Below are 14,882 nucleotides of genomic sequence, written 5' to 3' on the forward strand. Positions count from 1 at the left end.
TTTTGATTGGCTTTTTTTTTTACTAGGTTCACTAAATGCTAAAACTAACCTGCCAGTATGATTCTCCAGGTCATTACAAGTTCATAGACACCTAATATGTCTAGGTTATCCTTTATCCAAGTGGTGAAAAAAAATTCCAAACTTTGCTATTAAAAAAAAAAAAAGCGCCATTTTCCAATACCCGTAGCATCTTCATTTTTCATGATTTGGGGTCAGGTGAGGGCTTATGTTTTGCGCGCTGAGCTGGCGTTTTTAATGATAGCATTTAGGTGCAGATAAGTTCTTTTGATCGCCCGTTATTGCATTTTAATGCAATGTCGCTAAGACCAAAAAAAACGTAATTCTGGCGTTTCGAATTTTTTTCTCGCTACACCGTTTAGGGATCAGGTTAATCTTTTTTTATTGATAGAAAGGGCAATTCTGAACGCGGCGATACCAAATATGTGTAGATTTGATTTTTTTTAATTGATTTTGAATGGAGCAAAAAAGGGGGGGGGGGGTAATTTAAACTTTTATATATACCGTATATACTCGAGTATAAGCCGACATTTTCAGCCCCAAATTTTGGGCTGAAAGTGCCCCTGTCAGCTTATACTCGAGTCACGGTGGGCGGCAGGGTCGGCGGGTGAGGGGGAGAGGGCGCTGAGGCATACTCACCTAGTCCCGGCGATCCTGACGCTCCCCCTGCCGTCCCACGGTCTTCGGTGCTGCAGTTCTTCCCCTCTTCAGCGGTCATGTGGGATCGCTCATTAGAGAAATGAATACGCGGCTCCACCTCCCATAGGGGTGGAGCCGCATATTCATTTCTCGAATCAGCGGTGCCGGTGACTGCTGATAGAGGAAGAGGCTGCGGGACCGAAGACAGCTGTGACAGGCAGAGGGAGCGGGACGCCGGGAGCAGGTAAGTATGTAATATTCACCTGTCCGCGTTCCACACGCCGGGCGTCGCTCCATCTTCCCGGCGCCGCTCTGTCTTCCCGGTGTCTCTCCGCTCTGACTGTGCAGGTCAGAGGGCGCGATGACGCATATAGTGTGCGCGCCGCCCTCTGCCTGATCAGTCAGTGCGGAGAGACGCCAGGACCGGACGCTGGGAGCTGCAAGCAAGAGAGGTGAGTATCGCGTTTTTTTTTTTTTTATTGCAGCAGTAGCAGCAATGGCAGAGCTTTATATGGCACAGCTATGGGGCAATACTGAACGGCGCAGAGCACTATATGGCAGCTATGGGGCAATACTGAACGGCGCAGAGCACTATATGGCAGCTATGGGGCAATACTGAACGGCGCAGAGCACTACATGGCAGCTATGGGGCAATAATGAACGGTGCAGAGCACTATATGGCACAGCTTTATATGGCACATCTATAGGGCAATAATGAACGGTATGGAGCATCTATTTTTATTTTTGAAATTCACCGGCAGCTGCATAATTTCCTACCCTAGGCTTATACTCGAGTCAATAAGTTTTCCCAGTTTTTTGTTGCAAAATTTGAGGGGGGTCGGCTTATACTCGAGTATATACGGTATATATATAAAAAAAAAAATTCCACTTTTGCCATGCTTCAATAGCCTGGCACAACTATCGGCTCTGCTACATAGCAGTGATCATCAGATCGCTGCTATGTAGCTGAAATGCAGGTGTGCTATGAGCGCCGACCACAGGGGGGCGCTCACAGCAGGCCGGCATCAGTAACCATAGAGGTCTCAAGGACCTCTATGGTTACCATTTTGATGCATCGCTGACCCCCGATCATGTGATCATGTGACTGGCCGCCCAGCCAGTTAAATGCCGCTGTCAGCGTTTGACAGTGGCATGTAACTAGTTAATAGCGGCGGGTGAATCGCGATTTCACCCGCCGCTATTGCGGGCACATGTCAGCTGTTCAAAACAGCTGACATGTCCCGGCTTTGATGCGTGCTCACCGCCGCAGCCCTGCATCAAAGCACGGTATCTGACCTCGGACGTACTATCCCGTCTGAGGTCAGAAAGAGGTTAAAATGTGCCACCCTGCTTTTAAAGGGACCAAAAGTAATTGGACAGATTCAATAATTTTAATTAAAATGTTCATTTTTAGGACTTGGTTGAAAAACCTTTGTTGGCAATGACTACCTGAAGTCTTGAACTCATGGACATCACCAGACGCTGTGTTTCTTCCTTTTTTTCCTTCACTGCGGTGGTTTTCAGTTGATGTTTGTTTGTGGGCCTTTCTGTCTGAAGTTTAGTCTTTAACAAGTGAAATGCATGCTCAATTGGGTTGAGATCAGGTGACTGACTTTGCCATTCAAGAATATTCCACTTCTTTGCTTTAATAAACTCCTGGGTTGCTTTGGCTTTATGTTTTGGGTCATTGTCCATCTGTAGTATGAAACGACGACCAATCAGTTTGCTGCATTTGGCTGGATCTGAGCACACAGTATGGCTCTGAATACCTCAGAATTCATTTGGCTGCTTCTGTCCTGTGTCACATCATCAATAAACACTAGTGACCCAGTGCCACTGGCAGCCATGCATGCCCAAGCCATCACACTGCCTCCGCCGTGTTTTACCGATGATGTGGTATGCTTTGGATCATGAGCTGTACCACGCCTTCGCCATACTTTTCTCTTTCCATCATTCTGGTAGAGGTTGATCTTGGTTTCATCTGTCCAAAGAATGTTCTTCCAGAACTGTGCTGGTTTTTTTTAGATGTTTTTAAGCAAAGTCCAGTCTAGCCTTTTTATTCTTGATGCTTATGAGTGGCTTGCACCGTGCAGTGAACCCTCTGTATTTACTTTCATGCAGTCTTCTCTTTATGGTAGATTTGGATATTGATACGCCGACCTCCTGGAGAGTGTTGGTCACTTGGTTGGCTGTTGTGAAGGGGTTTCTCTTCACCATGGAGATTATTCTGTGATCATCCACCACTGTTGTCTTCCGTGGACGCCCAGGTCTTTTTGCATTGATGTGTTCACCAGTGCTTTCTTTCTTTCTCAGGATGTACCAAACTGTAATTTTGCCACTCCTAAGGCCTATTTCACATTTCCGTCTTTTTGAAGACGTTGCAATGCGTTCTGTGCAAAAAACGCATCCTGCAAAGTTGCCCGCAGGATGCGTTTTTTGCACATAGACTTGTATTACCGACGATTCTTGACGTATGGACACACATTCCATACGTCGTGCACTGGATGAGTCAGTAATTGGCGGACCATCGTCACAAAAAAACGTTCAATGTAACTTTTTTTGTGCGACGTGGCCAAAACTCCGCCCCCTCCTCCCTGGAATTCATAACGGGCAGCGGATGTGTCTGAAAACTGCATCCGCTGCCCACGTTGTGCACTATTTGCACAACGTCTGTCGGTACGTCGGTCCGACGGAAATGTGAAAGAGACCTTATATTGTAGCAATTTCTCGGATGGGTTTTTTCTGTTTTCGCAGCTAAAGGATGGCTTGTTTCACGTGCATGGAGAGCTCCTTTGTTTTTTTGTTTAAAATTCATTGTGGTAATGTCTATAACCAAAATTAGAAAAATGTTGTCTGTCCAAATATATATGGACTCAACTGCGTGTGCGTGTGTGTGTGTGCATGCGCGCGCGTATATAGTATATAATTATATATATATATATATATATATATATATATATATATATATACACACACACACACACACATATATCACATATATACATACATATACACACACACACACTGTCTAGTGGCAATACTTAACACAAGCATGACGCATGTAGGATAACAGCGGCCAGCTGAGATATTGTACTAAAGAGTTTTATTTTGCTTATAGCTCAGCCTAAACACATAATAAATAGCACAAAAGAAATGTGGAGAAGTTGTCCAGTAAGGTTGCAGTTCTCCTCTTCCAGAGAACACTAATTTATAAGGAAAAAAAAGCGGTAAATAGCAGGGTGCCGGCTGTCATCGCTCTATGGTTTCTTTTGCACATAATCGCTAACCAAGTTACTTTCCTGCTTACAAAAGAAAAAAAATCCCAAAAAGTCTTTATAATAGAAAGTCTTCAATGGAGAAGACTTGCCCCAGAACCAACATTGTCCAATATTTTTCCTTTCACCATCTACTCTTGGAAAGTCGTGCGTCTGATGGCATTTGCGTGTTTAAAGGGGCAGCACGGTGGCTCAGTGGTTAAGTGTTGTAGCTTTGCAGCACTGGGGTCCTGAGTCCAAATTCAATCAAGGACAACATCAGCAAAGTTTGTATGTTCTTCGCATGCATTTCCTCACAATTCTCATATTTCCTCCCACACTCCGAAGACATAAAAAGGCCACGTTCACACGTTCAGTATTTGGTCAGCATTTTACATCAGAATTTTTAAGCCAAAACTGGGATTGGAACAATCAAAGGAAAAGTATAACAGAAACACGTCACCACTTCTGTATTTATCACCCACTCCTGGTTTTAGCTTACAAATACGGAGGTAAAAAAAAAAAAGACACTCACCAAATACTCAACGTATGCGCATGGCTTTGTGGGAAATTTACTGATCAGGAATTTAGATTTTGAGCCGAATTGGGGACAGTGATGACAAGATCTGTAAAACAGTGGAATGGCTGTATAAAAGTAAAGGTACCGTCACACAACGATATCGTTAACGATATCGTTGCTTTTTGTGACGTAGCAACGATATCGTTAAGGAAATCGTTCTGTGTGACAGCGACCAACGATCAGGATCCTGCTGGGAGATCGTTGGTCGCTGAGGAAAGTCCAGAACTTTATTTCGTCGCTGGATCTCCCGCTGACATCGCTGAATCGGCGTGTGTGACACCGATCCAGCGATGTCTTCACTGGTAACCAGGGTAAACATCGGGTTACTAAGCGCAGGGCCGCGCTTAGTAACCCGATGTTTACCCTGGTTACCAGCGTAAACGTTAAAAAAACAAACACTACATACTTACCTTCAGCTGTCTGTCCCCGGCGCTGTGCTTCTCTGCACTCCTCCTGCATCCTGTGTCAGATCTCGTCTACAATACAATTACTGGAAGATGTATGTATTCTGCATGGAAAAATCTGTTGCACCTATGTCCCATAGGAACTTATTTATTTCGGAGGAGGAGACAATGATGTATAGTTATTATTCCTTTTTTACTATTGCTTCTCCTGACCAAAGGATTGGTTGTTATAAACTAATGAAAAAGCATTGAGTTCTTCTAGACTTAAGGTACCTTCACACATAACGATATCGTTAACGTTGGTCGCTGAACAAAGTCCAGAACTTTATTTCGTCGCTGGATCTCCCGTGGACATCGCTGGATCGGCGTGTGTGACACCGATCCAGCGATGTCTTCACTGGTAACCAGGGTAAACATCGGGTTACCAGCGTAAAAGTAAAAAAAAACAAACACTACATACTTACCTACCGCTGTCTGTCCCCGGCGCTGTGCTCTGCACTCCTCCTGTACTGGCTGTGAGCGTCGGTCAGCCAGAAAGCAGAGCGGTGACGTCACCGCTCTGCTTTCCGGCCGCTGTGCTCACAGCCAGTGCAGGAGGAGTGCAGAGAAGCTGAGCGCCGGGGACAGACAGCGGTAAGTATGTAGTGTTTGTTTTTTTTTTACTTTTACGCTGGTAACCAGGGTAAACATCGGGTTACTAAGCGCGGCCCTGCGCTTAGTAACCCGATGTTTACCCTGGTTACCCGGGGACTTCGGGATCGTTGGACAGCTGTCTGTGTGACAGCTCTCCAGCGACCAAACAGCGACGCTGCAGCGATCCGGATCGTTGTCGGTATCGCTGCAGCGTCGCTTAATGTGAAGGGGCCTTTATTAAGCATGGCAGACCTGGGGGTCATTGTTTTCAGCACCCTCCCATTGCCATAGTAACGCACAGCACTAACTGGGGTTGGGTGGGGGGCTTGTTGTAGTGTGAATGTGTGCAATATTACCTTTACTGCGTCACAGCTACACAGACATCGGCCAGTAGCATCCATAGAGCAATGGATCAAACTCTGCATCAGAATTTCCATTATAAGGGTAAGTGCACACGTTGCGGATTCTCTGCAGATCCCCAGCGTTTTTTGAGGTGCAGAAACGCTGCAGATCCGCAATTGATTTACAGTACAATGTAAACCAATGAGAAAAAACAAAATGCTGTGCACACTTTGCGGAAAATCCGCTGCGGTTTAAAAGAAGTAGCATGTCACTTCTTTTTTGTGAATCTGCAGCGTTTTTGTACCCATTCCATTATAGAAAACCGCAGGGGTAAAAAACGCAAGAAAACCGCAGCAAAAACACACAAAAAACGCGACAAATCCGCAGGCGCGTTTTCTGCCAAGAGAGGCAGAATCCACACCAGAAATTCCTAAGGCTAATCCGCAGCGTGTGCACATAGCCTCAGGCTATGACTGTGGAATTTTCTGGGCAGATTCTGAATTTCTTGGCAGAAAACGCAGGTTAGAATCTGCACCTTTTTTTGCTCTGTGCACACGTTGCAGATTTTTGTGCGGATTTCTTCCTTTTTTTTTACCCCTGCAGATTTCGAAAATGGAAGAGGTGCATAAACACAGCAGATCTACACAAAGAATTGACATGGTCCTTTTTTGAATCTGCTGCGTTTTCTGTGCAGATTTCTCTGCATCATTAGCACAGCTTTTTCCAGCAGGGAAATCCTGCTCTCTTGGCAGTAAAGAAGCAACATCAAAAATGCAGGTATTGCTGTGTTTTTTTTTTTTTTGCACTATCCATTGCTTTCAATGGGCGAAAAATGCTGAAACTGACATGCTGCAAAAAAGCAACTCTTTGACAAAACAGTCAGGAAAAAAAACAAGATATTTGCATGGGATTTCTGAAATCTCAGGATATGTTCCCAACATCCGGAACTGGCAGCGCTTTTGAAGTAGCACATGTTTGCTGTATCTAAAGCGCTGCGGGCTATTGAACGCAGGTGAATCCTCATGTGTTCACTGAACAGTGCGGAATCACCACATCCAATACATTGTACGGGTGAAAAGTGGAGACTAGCTTTTCTGCAAGATAAATGGACATGACGCGGTCTGTCGCAAGGTGTGTGTGTGTGTGTGTGTGTGTGTGTGTGTGTGTGTGTGTGTGTGTGTGTGTGTGTGTGGACGGTGTTCCGCTGGCGGTACCGCGCAATTGGTTGGTTCCAGCAGAAGTTTCCATATTGAGACACCCATCACTTGGGTGTCCGAATATGGTGGTCGGTGAGCTTCTTCCGCTTGCAATTCTGGGATACGGTGACATCTCGACAGAACTGGAAATGAAAACATTACACGGCAATTATATAAATAACTAGATGGTGGCCCGATTCTAACGCATCGGGTATTCTAGAATATGTATTTATGTATGTATATAGCAGCCACATAGTATATAGCACAGGCCACGTAGTATATAGGAGCCATGTAGTATATAGCAGACAAATACTACGTGGCCTGTGCTATATACTATGTGGCTGCTATATACATATTGTAGAATACCCGATGCGTTAATACAGGCCATGCAGTATATAACACAGCCACGTACTATATAACACAGCCCACGCAGTATATAACAATATATAGCACAGCCCACGCAGTATATAGCAGCCATGCAGTATATAACGCAGGCGACGTAATATATAGCACAGCCCACACAGTATATAGCAGCCACGCAGTATATAACACTGGCCACGTAATATATAGCACAGCCCACGCAGTATATAGCAGCCACGTAGTATAACACTGCCCACGCAGTATATAGCAACCACTTAGTATATAACACTGGCCACGCAGTATATAACAGTGGCCACTTAATATATAGCACAGCCCACGCAGTACATAACACTGTCTATATAGTATATAGCAGCCACGCGGTATCTAACACAGCCCACGTAGTATACAGAAAGTGTGGGCACCATATCCCTGTTAAAAAAAAATAATTAAAATAAAAAAAATAGTTCTATACTCACCCCATGGGATCCAGCGAAGCTCCAGCGATACGCGCGCGGCTGCCGCCATCTTCCGTTCCCAGGATGCATTGCAAAATTACCCAGATGACTTAGCAGTCTCGAGGAGGGTGAGAATAGCAGGTTTTTTTTTTCTTTTTTTATTATTTTTAACATTACATTTTTTTTTTTACTATTGATGCCGCATAGGCAACATCAATAGTAAAAAGTTGGGGACACACAGGGTTAATAGCAGCGGTTACAGAGTGTGTTACCCGCGGCATAACGCGGTCCGTTACCGCCGGCATTAACCCTGTGTTAGCGGTGACCGGAGGGGAGTATGCGGGCGCAGGGCACTGACTGCGGGAAGTAAGGAGCTGCCATTTTCTTCTGGACTGTGCCCGTCGCTGATTGGTCGTGGCTGTTTTGCCGCGACCAATCAGCGACTTGGATTTCCATGACAGACAGAGGCTGCGACCAATGAATATCCGTGACAGACAGACGGAAGTGACCCTTAGACAATTATATAGTAGACTAGATGGTGGCCTGATTCTAACGCATCGGGTATTCTAGAATATGTATGTATGTATGTATGTATGTATGTTACATACAATGTATGTATGTATGTATGTATGTATGTATGTATGTATGTATGTATGTATGTATGTATGTATGTTACATACAATGTATGTATGTATGTATGTTACATACAATGTATGTATGTATGTATGTATGTATGTATGTTACATACAATGTATGTATCTTACATACAATGTATGCATGTATGTATGTATCTTACATACAATGTATGCATGTATGTATCTTACATACAATGTATGCATGTATGTATCTTACATACAATGTATGTATGTATGTATGTATGTATGTATGTATCTTACATACAATGTATGTATGTATGTATCTATCTTACATACAATGTATGTATGTATCTATCTTACATACAATGTATGTATGTATGTATGTATGTATCTATCTTACATACTATGTATGTATGTATCTATCTTACATACAATGTATGTATGTATGTATCTATCTTACATACAATGTATGTATGTATCTATCTTACATACAATGTATGTATGTATGTATGTATGTATGTATCTATCTTACATACTATGTATGTATGTATCTATCTTACATACAATGTATGTATGTATGTATGTATGTATGTATGTATGTATGTATGTATGATGTCGGGGGTTGGGGACGTAGTATATAGCACAGCCCACGTATTATATAGTACCTCAGAGGGCTGCATCACAAAAGGCCTGAAGTGCAGTCACTGCTGCTCCTCTACCTTGTATTCTGCCCAGTACAGCTAAAATAGAGGCTACAAAGGTATTTTTTTTTGTTTTTTTAAATTAAAAAAAAAAAAAAAAAAAACACACAACACAACTTTATCCGGTGTTCACTTTCAAGGAAACCCCATGAAGAAAACCTAGAGAAGCTAAAACTGCCACAGCAGCCAATCAAATTACTGCTTTCACTTTCTAACCTTCAATGGAAAATTAAGACCATTTTTCTTTTTTATAAGCAGAAAATGCACAGACTGCACCAGATTTCACACACAGGCCTCCTCCCTCCACTGATAACAGAAAGCACATACAAGGCCGCACAAGTCACTCAGAAACAAGTATACACGTGTACGCGTGCGTGTACACGTGTGTGTGTGTACACGTGTGTGTGTGTATACTAACAAAGATACCATGCACACTGTATAAAACAAATTATATATTTGTATGGACACGCACATAAATGTAAATGCACACATTTGTATGTATATATTGGTATGGGCATATAATGACAGAGCTAACCGACTGGGGTGAATGTCACCTTAAATAATAAGATTTCAGTCTGGGCCTAATTACACATTCCATGGACACAAACACGATTTTGGAAAATTTGCTATGGAAATAAGGCCGGCTTCACACTTGCGAGTTTTACGGACGTAAGAGCTCAGAAACTACGTCCGTAAAACTCGGAAAAAATACGGCACAATTATTCTCTATGCCCCTGCTCCTATCTGCCGTATTTTACTGATCAGTATTATACGGCTTTCTACGGCCGTACAAAATCGCAGCATGCTGCGTTTGTCACCGTACTGCGCAAGAAATACGCCAATGAAAGTCTATGGAAGCGTGAAAAATACGGATTACACACGGACAAGCAGTGTGACTTGCGAGAAATACGCAGCGCTGTTAGAGAGAAAAGCCGGTAATTCACTGCGGTGTACAGTAAAATCACACTGACAGCTTACAGCCCAATAGGTAGAATAAATGTGTACACATAGAATAGAGATATATATATATATATATATATATATCAGTAGACACATATGTATATATTAATATTTTTTCCAGCGCTATACAGCTTGAAAGCCGGTAATTCAATTACCGGCTTTTTCTTTCTCCTTCCTAAAACCCGACATGATTTGAGACATGGTTTACATACAGTAAACCATGTCTTCTCTCCATTTTTTTTGCAGATTCCACACTACTAATGTCAGTAGTGTGCATCTGCAAAATTTGGCCGTTCTAGCTCTTAAAATAAAGGGTTAAATGGCGGAAAAAATTGGCGTGGGCTCCTGCACAATTTTCTCCGCCAGAGTAGTAAAGCCAGTGACTGAGGGCAGATATTAATAGCCTGGAGAGGGTCCATGGTTATTGCCTCCCCCCCTGGCTAAAAACATCTACCCCCAGCCACCCCACAAAAGGCACATCTGGAAGATGCGCTTATTCTGGCACTTGGCCACTCTCTTCCCATTCCCTTGTAGCGGTGGGATATGGGGTAATGAAGGGTTAATGCCACCTTGGTATTGTAAGGTGACATTAAGCCTAATTAATAATGGAGAGGCGTCAATTATGACACCTATCCATTATTAATCCAATTGTAGTAAAGGGTTAAATAAAACACAAACACATTATTTAAAATTATTTTAATGAAATAAAAACAATGGTTGTTGGAGTATTTTTTTCTACGCCCAATCCAGTCACTGAAGACCCTCGTTCTGTAAGTAAAAAAACATAATAAACCAACAATATCCTTACCCTCCGCAGATCTGTAACGTCCAACGATGTAAATCCTTCTGAAGGGGTTAAAACATTTTGCAGCAAGGAGTTCCGCTAATGCAGGCTGCTCCTTGCTGCAAAACCCTGGGGAATGAGGCTAAATATAGATCAAGGATCTATATTTAGCTTCATTTGCGGTGAGGCGCCCTCTGCTGGCTGTTCATAGCTCCCAGGCTTTCTAGGAAAGTTCCCACGATCTATGAACAGCCAGCAGAGGGCGCCTCACCGCAAATGAAGCTAAATATAGATCATTGATCTATATTTAGCCTCATTCCCCGGGGTTTTGCAGCAAGGAGCAGCCTGCATTAGCGGAACTCCTTGCTGCAAAATGTTTTAACCCCTTCAGAAGGATTTACATCGTTGGACGTTACAGATCTGCGGAGGGTAAGGATATTGTTGGTTTATTATGTTTTTTTACTTACAGAACGAGGGTCTTCAGTGACTGGATTGGGCGTAGAATAAAATACTCCAACAACCATTGTTTTTATTTCATTAAAATAATTTTAAATAATGTGTTTGTGTTTTATTTAATCCTTTACTACAATTGGATTAATAATGGATAGGTGTCATAATTGACGCCTCTCCATTATTAATTAGGCTTAATGTCACCTTACAATACCAAGGTGGCATTAACCCTTCATTACCCCATATCCCACCGCTACACGGGAATGGGAAGAGAGTGGCCAAGTGCCAGAATAGGCGCATCTTCCAGATGTGCCTTTTCTGGGGTGGCTGGGGGCAGGTGTTTTCAGCCGGGGGGGGGGGGGGGGGCCAATAACCATGGACCCACTCCAGGCTATTAATATCTGCCCTCAGTCACTGGCTTTACTACTCTGGCGGAGAAAATTGCGCGGGAGCCCACGCCAATTTTTTCCGCCATTTAACCCTTTAATTTACTAGCTAGAACGGCCAAATTTTGCAGATACACACTACTGACATTAGTAGTGTGGAATCTGCAAAAAAAAAAAAAGGAGAGAAGACATGGTTTACTGTATGTAAACCATGTCTCAAATCATGTCGGGTTTTAGGAAGGAGAAAGAAAAAGCCGGTAATTGAATTACCGGCTTTCAAGCTGTATAGCGCTGGAAAAAATATTAATATATATACATATATGTGTCTACTGATAGATAGAGATAGATATATATATATATATATATATCTCTATCTATTTTTTTTTTTTTCTTTTTGGGACACATGGATCACTTCTATAGCGGTATGTTGGTTTTGCAAGCCTGCGAGAAAACCACGCAGTACGGCTGCCATACGGATTACATACGGAGGATGTCATGCGCAAAAAACGCTGACACACCCTGCCTACGGAGGAGCTACGGACCACTATTTTCGGGACTTTTCAGCGTATTACGGCCGTAATATACGGACCGTATTTTCATACGCTGAGTGTGAAGCCGGCCTAAGAAGCATATCACTGACTCTGGACAGAAACCGCCAGGATTAGGCCCACTGAATAGGGTCAATCCTTGGGCAAATCAGAAGGTACACTACAGTCTTGGGCTTCTCTTGCTATATTATATATGTAGATCCTTCTTTCAGGGGGTGGGGAACTGGGGGTCTTCTGAAAGCAGAGAGCCAGTATGTATATATTATGTGGTAGAACGGAAACTAGATCTATTATAGGGGGTGATCACATGTAGACATTAATTAGGGAAAATTATAACATATATATGGCTCTAATCATGCATTTTACAAGTGCACATACGTGTTACTAGTGGACATGTGCCCCAGGTGCAAAGTTTAAGGTGAAAAAAAAATCAATTGTCCTGACTGTACAGGATTCTAGCTGTGACTGGTTATTGCAAACACAGGACCATCATCCGTACCCGGGGAACCTAGGCCCACACGGTTCAGATCTCCATTGGCAGCATGCACACTGACCAGGTTCTGTAGCAGACCACACTCCATACAGCGAGGATAATGGCACCCAAACAACTGCTGCAATCAGAGCTCGCACTTACCAAAGCATTTTAGCTGTTTAGATCCCCAAAATGGTGACGGAGTGAAAATGTGGTGGGATTCCAATCAGACCATCATTGGCCACAACATGATTGGGGTATGCTGATGATATTTTTACAGGGGTCCCATGCTACTGAAGACACCCGTCTGCTATGTTTGTCCATCTATGAAGCCTTAGGCTGGGCACCAAAGGAGATTAGTAACTTTACATCACACTGCAACAGTACCTACAAGTGATCAATGGTACAAGTCCCCTAATTGTAGTGGGAACAAGAAAAATTTAAAAAAAAACCACAAAACTGAAAAAAAAAAAAATCTGCATATTTGCCATCAATGCACTTGTACTTTTCTAAATAGACATGATAATCTCATACAATATGCAAACAAAAACAAATTGTGGAATCCGTGTTTAAGGCCTCATTCAGAAGTCTATAGGTCATATAGCGTTCTATGACTGTTTCTGACAGGTAGGTCACTTCCCCATTATCATCTGACTTGCTCACGTGTCCTTGTTTTTTTGTGAAACAGCTTGTCTGTTTTGATCGGAGTCATGGATCAAAATCACCCAGACACATCTATGGCTCAAGACAGCGCACGGATGGCATTAGTCTATGTGCACACGCTAAGGATTACTCTGCAGATTTTTCCAGACTGATTTTAGTAAATCCACAGGTAATCCGCACTGCGGATTTCCTGTGGAATTACCACTTTTTTTGCGTTTTTGTGCGGATTCCACCTGTGGTTTTACACCTGCAGATTCCTATAAAGTAACAGGTGTAAGCCGCTGCGGAATCCGCACAAAGAATTGACATGCTGCGGAATAAACAACGCTACGTTTTCGCACGTTTTTTTCCCCAGCATGTGCACTGCGGATTTCGTTTTCCATAGGTTTACATGGTACTGTACAACGCATGGAAAACTGCTGCGAATCTGCAGCGGCCAATCCACTGTGGATCTGCAGCGTGTGCACATAGCCTTAATGTACAATCCATGCGCTGTAGTTTGGCAGGTTTTATTTTTCTCCATCTTGGGGGGGTTGAAATCAGATGAAACAATGATGGTAAATATCTGACACTGACCAAACACTGAGGAAAATAGGATTATCAAAACTGCTGACCAATGGTCCGACATGTTTTTATGTGAACAATCATAGATGGCTGAATGTGAGGCCTTACAGTCATGCCTCCGCCTCCCCAACCCAAAAAAAGGGAACATATCATAAAGTCGTATGGACCCAAAAATGTCAATAATACAAACTGCAGTGGTACCACAAAAAGAAAAAAAAAAAAAGTCAACATACAATTATTCATAGAAAAAAAAAATATATATAGTTCTTGTTAGACGAGGAAAGAAAAAAAAGAAAGTGAAGCTGGGCCATTATCTGCAGAAACCTGGAGCCAGCCAGGTGTGAACACTTACTACTGCGCTCCATTAACATGGCTTTACGATTACATGAATCTGCTGATAGTAGTGACATTGTAAGACCCCCTAATATGTTTTGCATATGCTGCTTTTGATGTAATAGTACCCCATTCCTAATAGGCCAGACTAAGGTGAGCTCAGGGGCAGGAGAGACTTCAGCACTGGGACCCTTCAGCCCCTCCATGGCCACTCTTTGCATCCTGTGTGCCCCCACCAGGAAGACCCCAGAGCGTTGCCCCCCTTCTCTGGTGCTGCAGCCTCCTGCACCAGGGCCACACTGATGCCAGGGCCCTGGGTGACCAGGCTGAGGAGCGGGCTGTGACCCGGTACAGCACCTACAACGTCACCAGGCCAAATCCTGCCAGAACAATAACAGGAAGCTGTATGTGACAAAGGCAGGCTCCTATATACAGCCAGTGCCCGGCATTACCAGGATCTCATCCCATAGGTGCCACATCTATCACAAAGGCAGCCAGCAGACGAGGGGTTACTACACATCACACACAATGCCATGGTGATAAC

At 43.3% G+C, this 14,882-nt stretch overlaps 1 protein-coding gene across 10 annotated transcripts in view; it reads right to left on the minus strand.

Annotated features, from left to right (window-relative positions):
- Window positions 1-14,882, minus strand: part of TRIP12 (thyroid hormone receptor interactor 12) — a 178,332-nt gene that overhangs the window by 149,782 nt on the left and 13,668 nt on the right. The gene's annotated exons all lie outside the window — the stretch shown is intronic.

The sequence above is a fragment of the Ranitomeya imitator genome, chromosome 5 (genome assembly GCF_032444005.1).
Source record: "Ranitomeya imitator isolate aRanImi1 chromosome 5, aRanImi1.pri, whole genome shotgun sequence".
Taxonomy (NCBI): domain Eukaryota; kingdom Metazoa; phylum Chordata; class Amphibia; order Anura; family Dendrobatidae; genus Ranitomeya; species Ranitomeya imitator.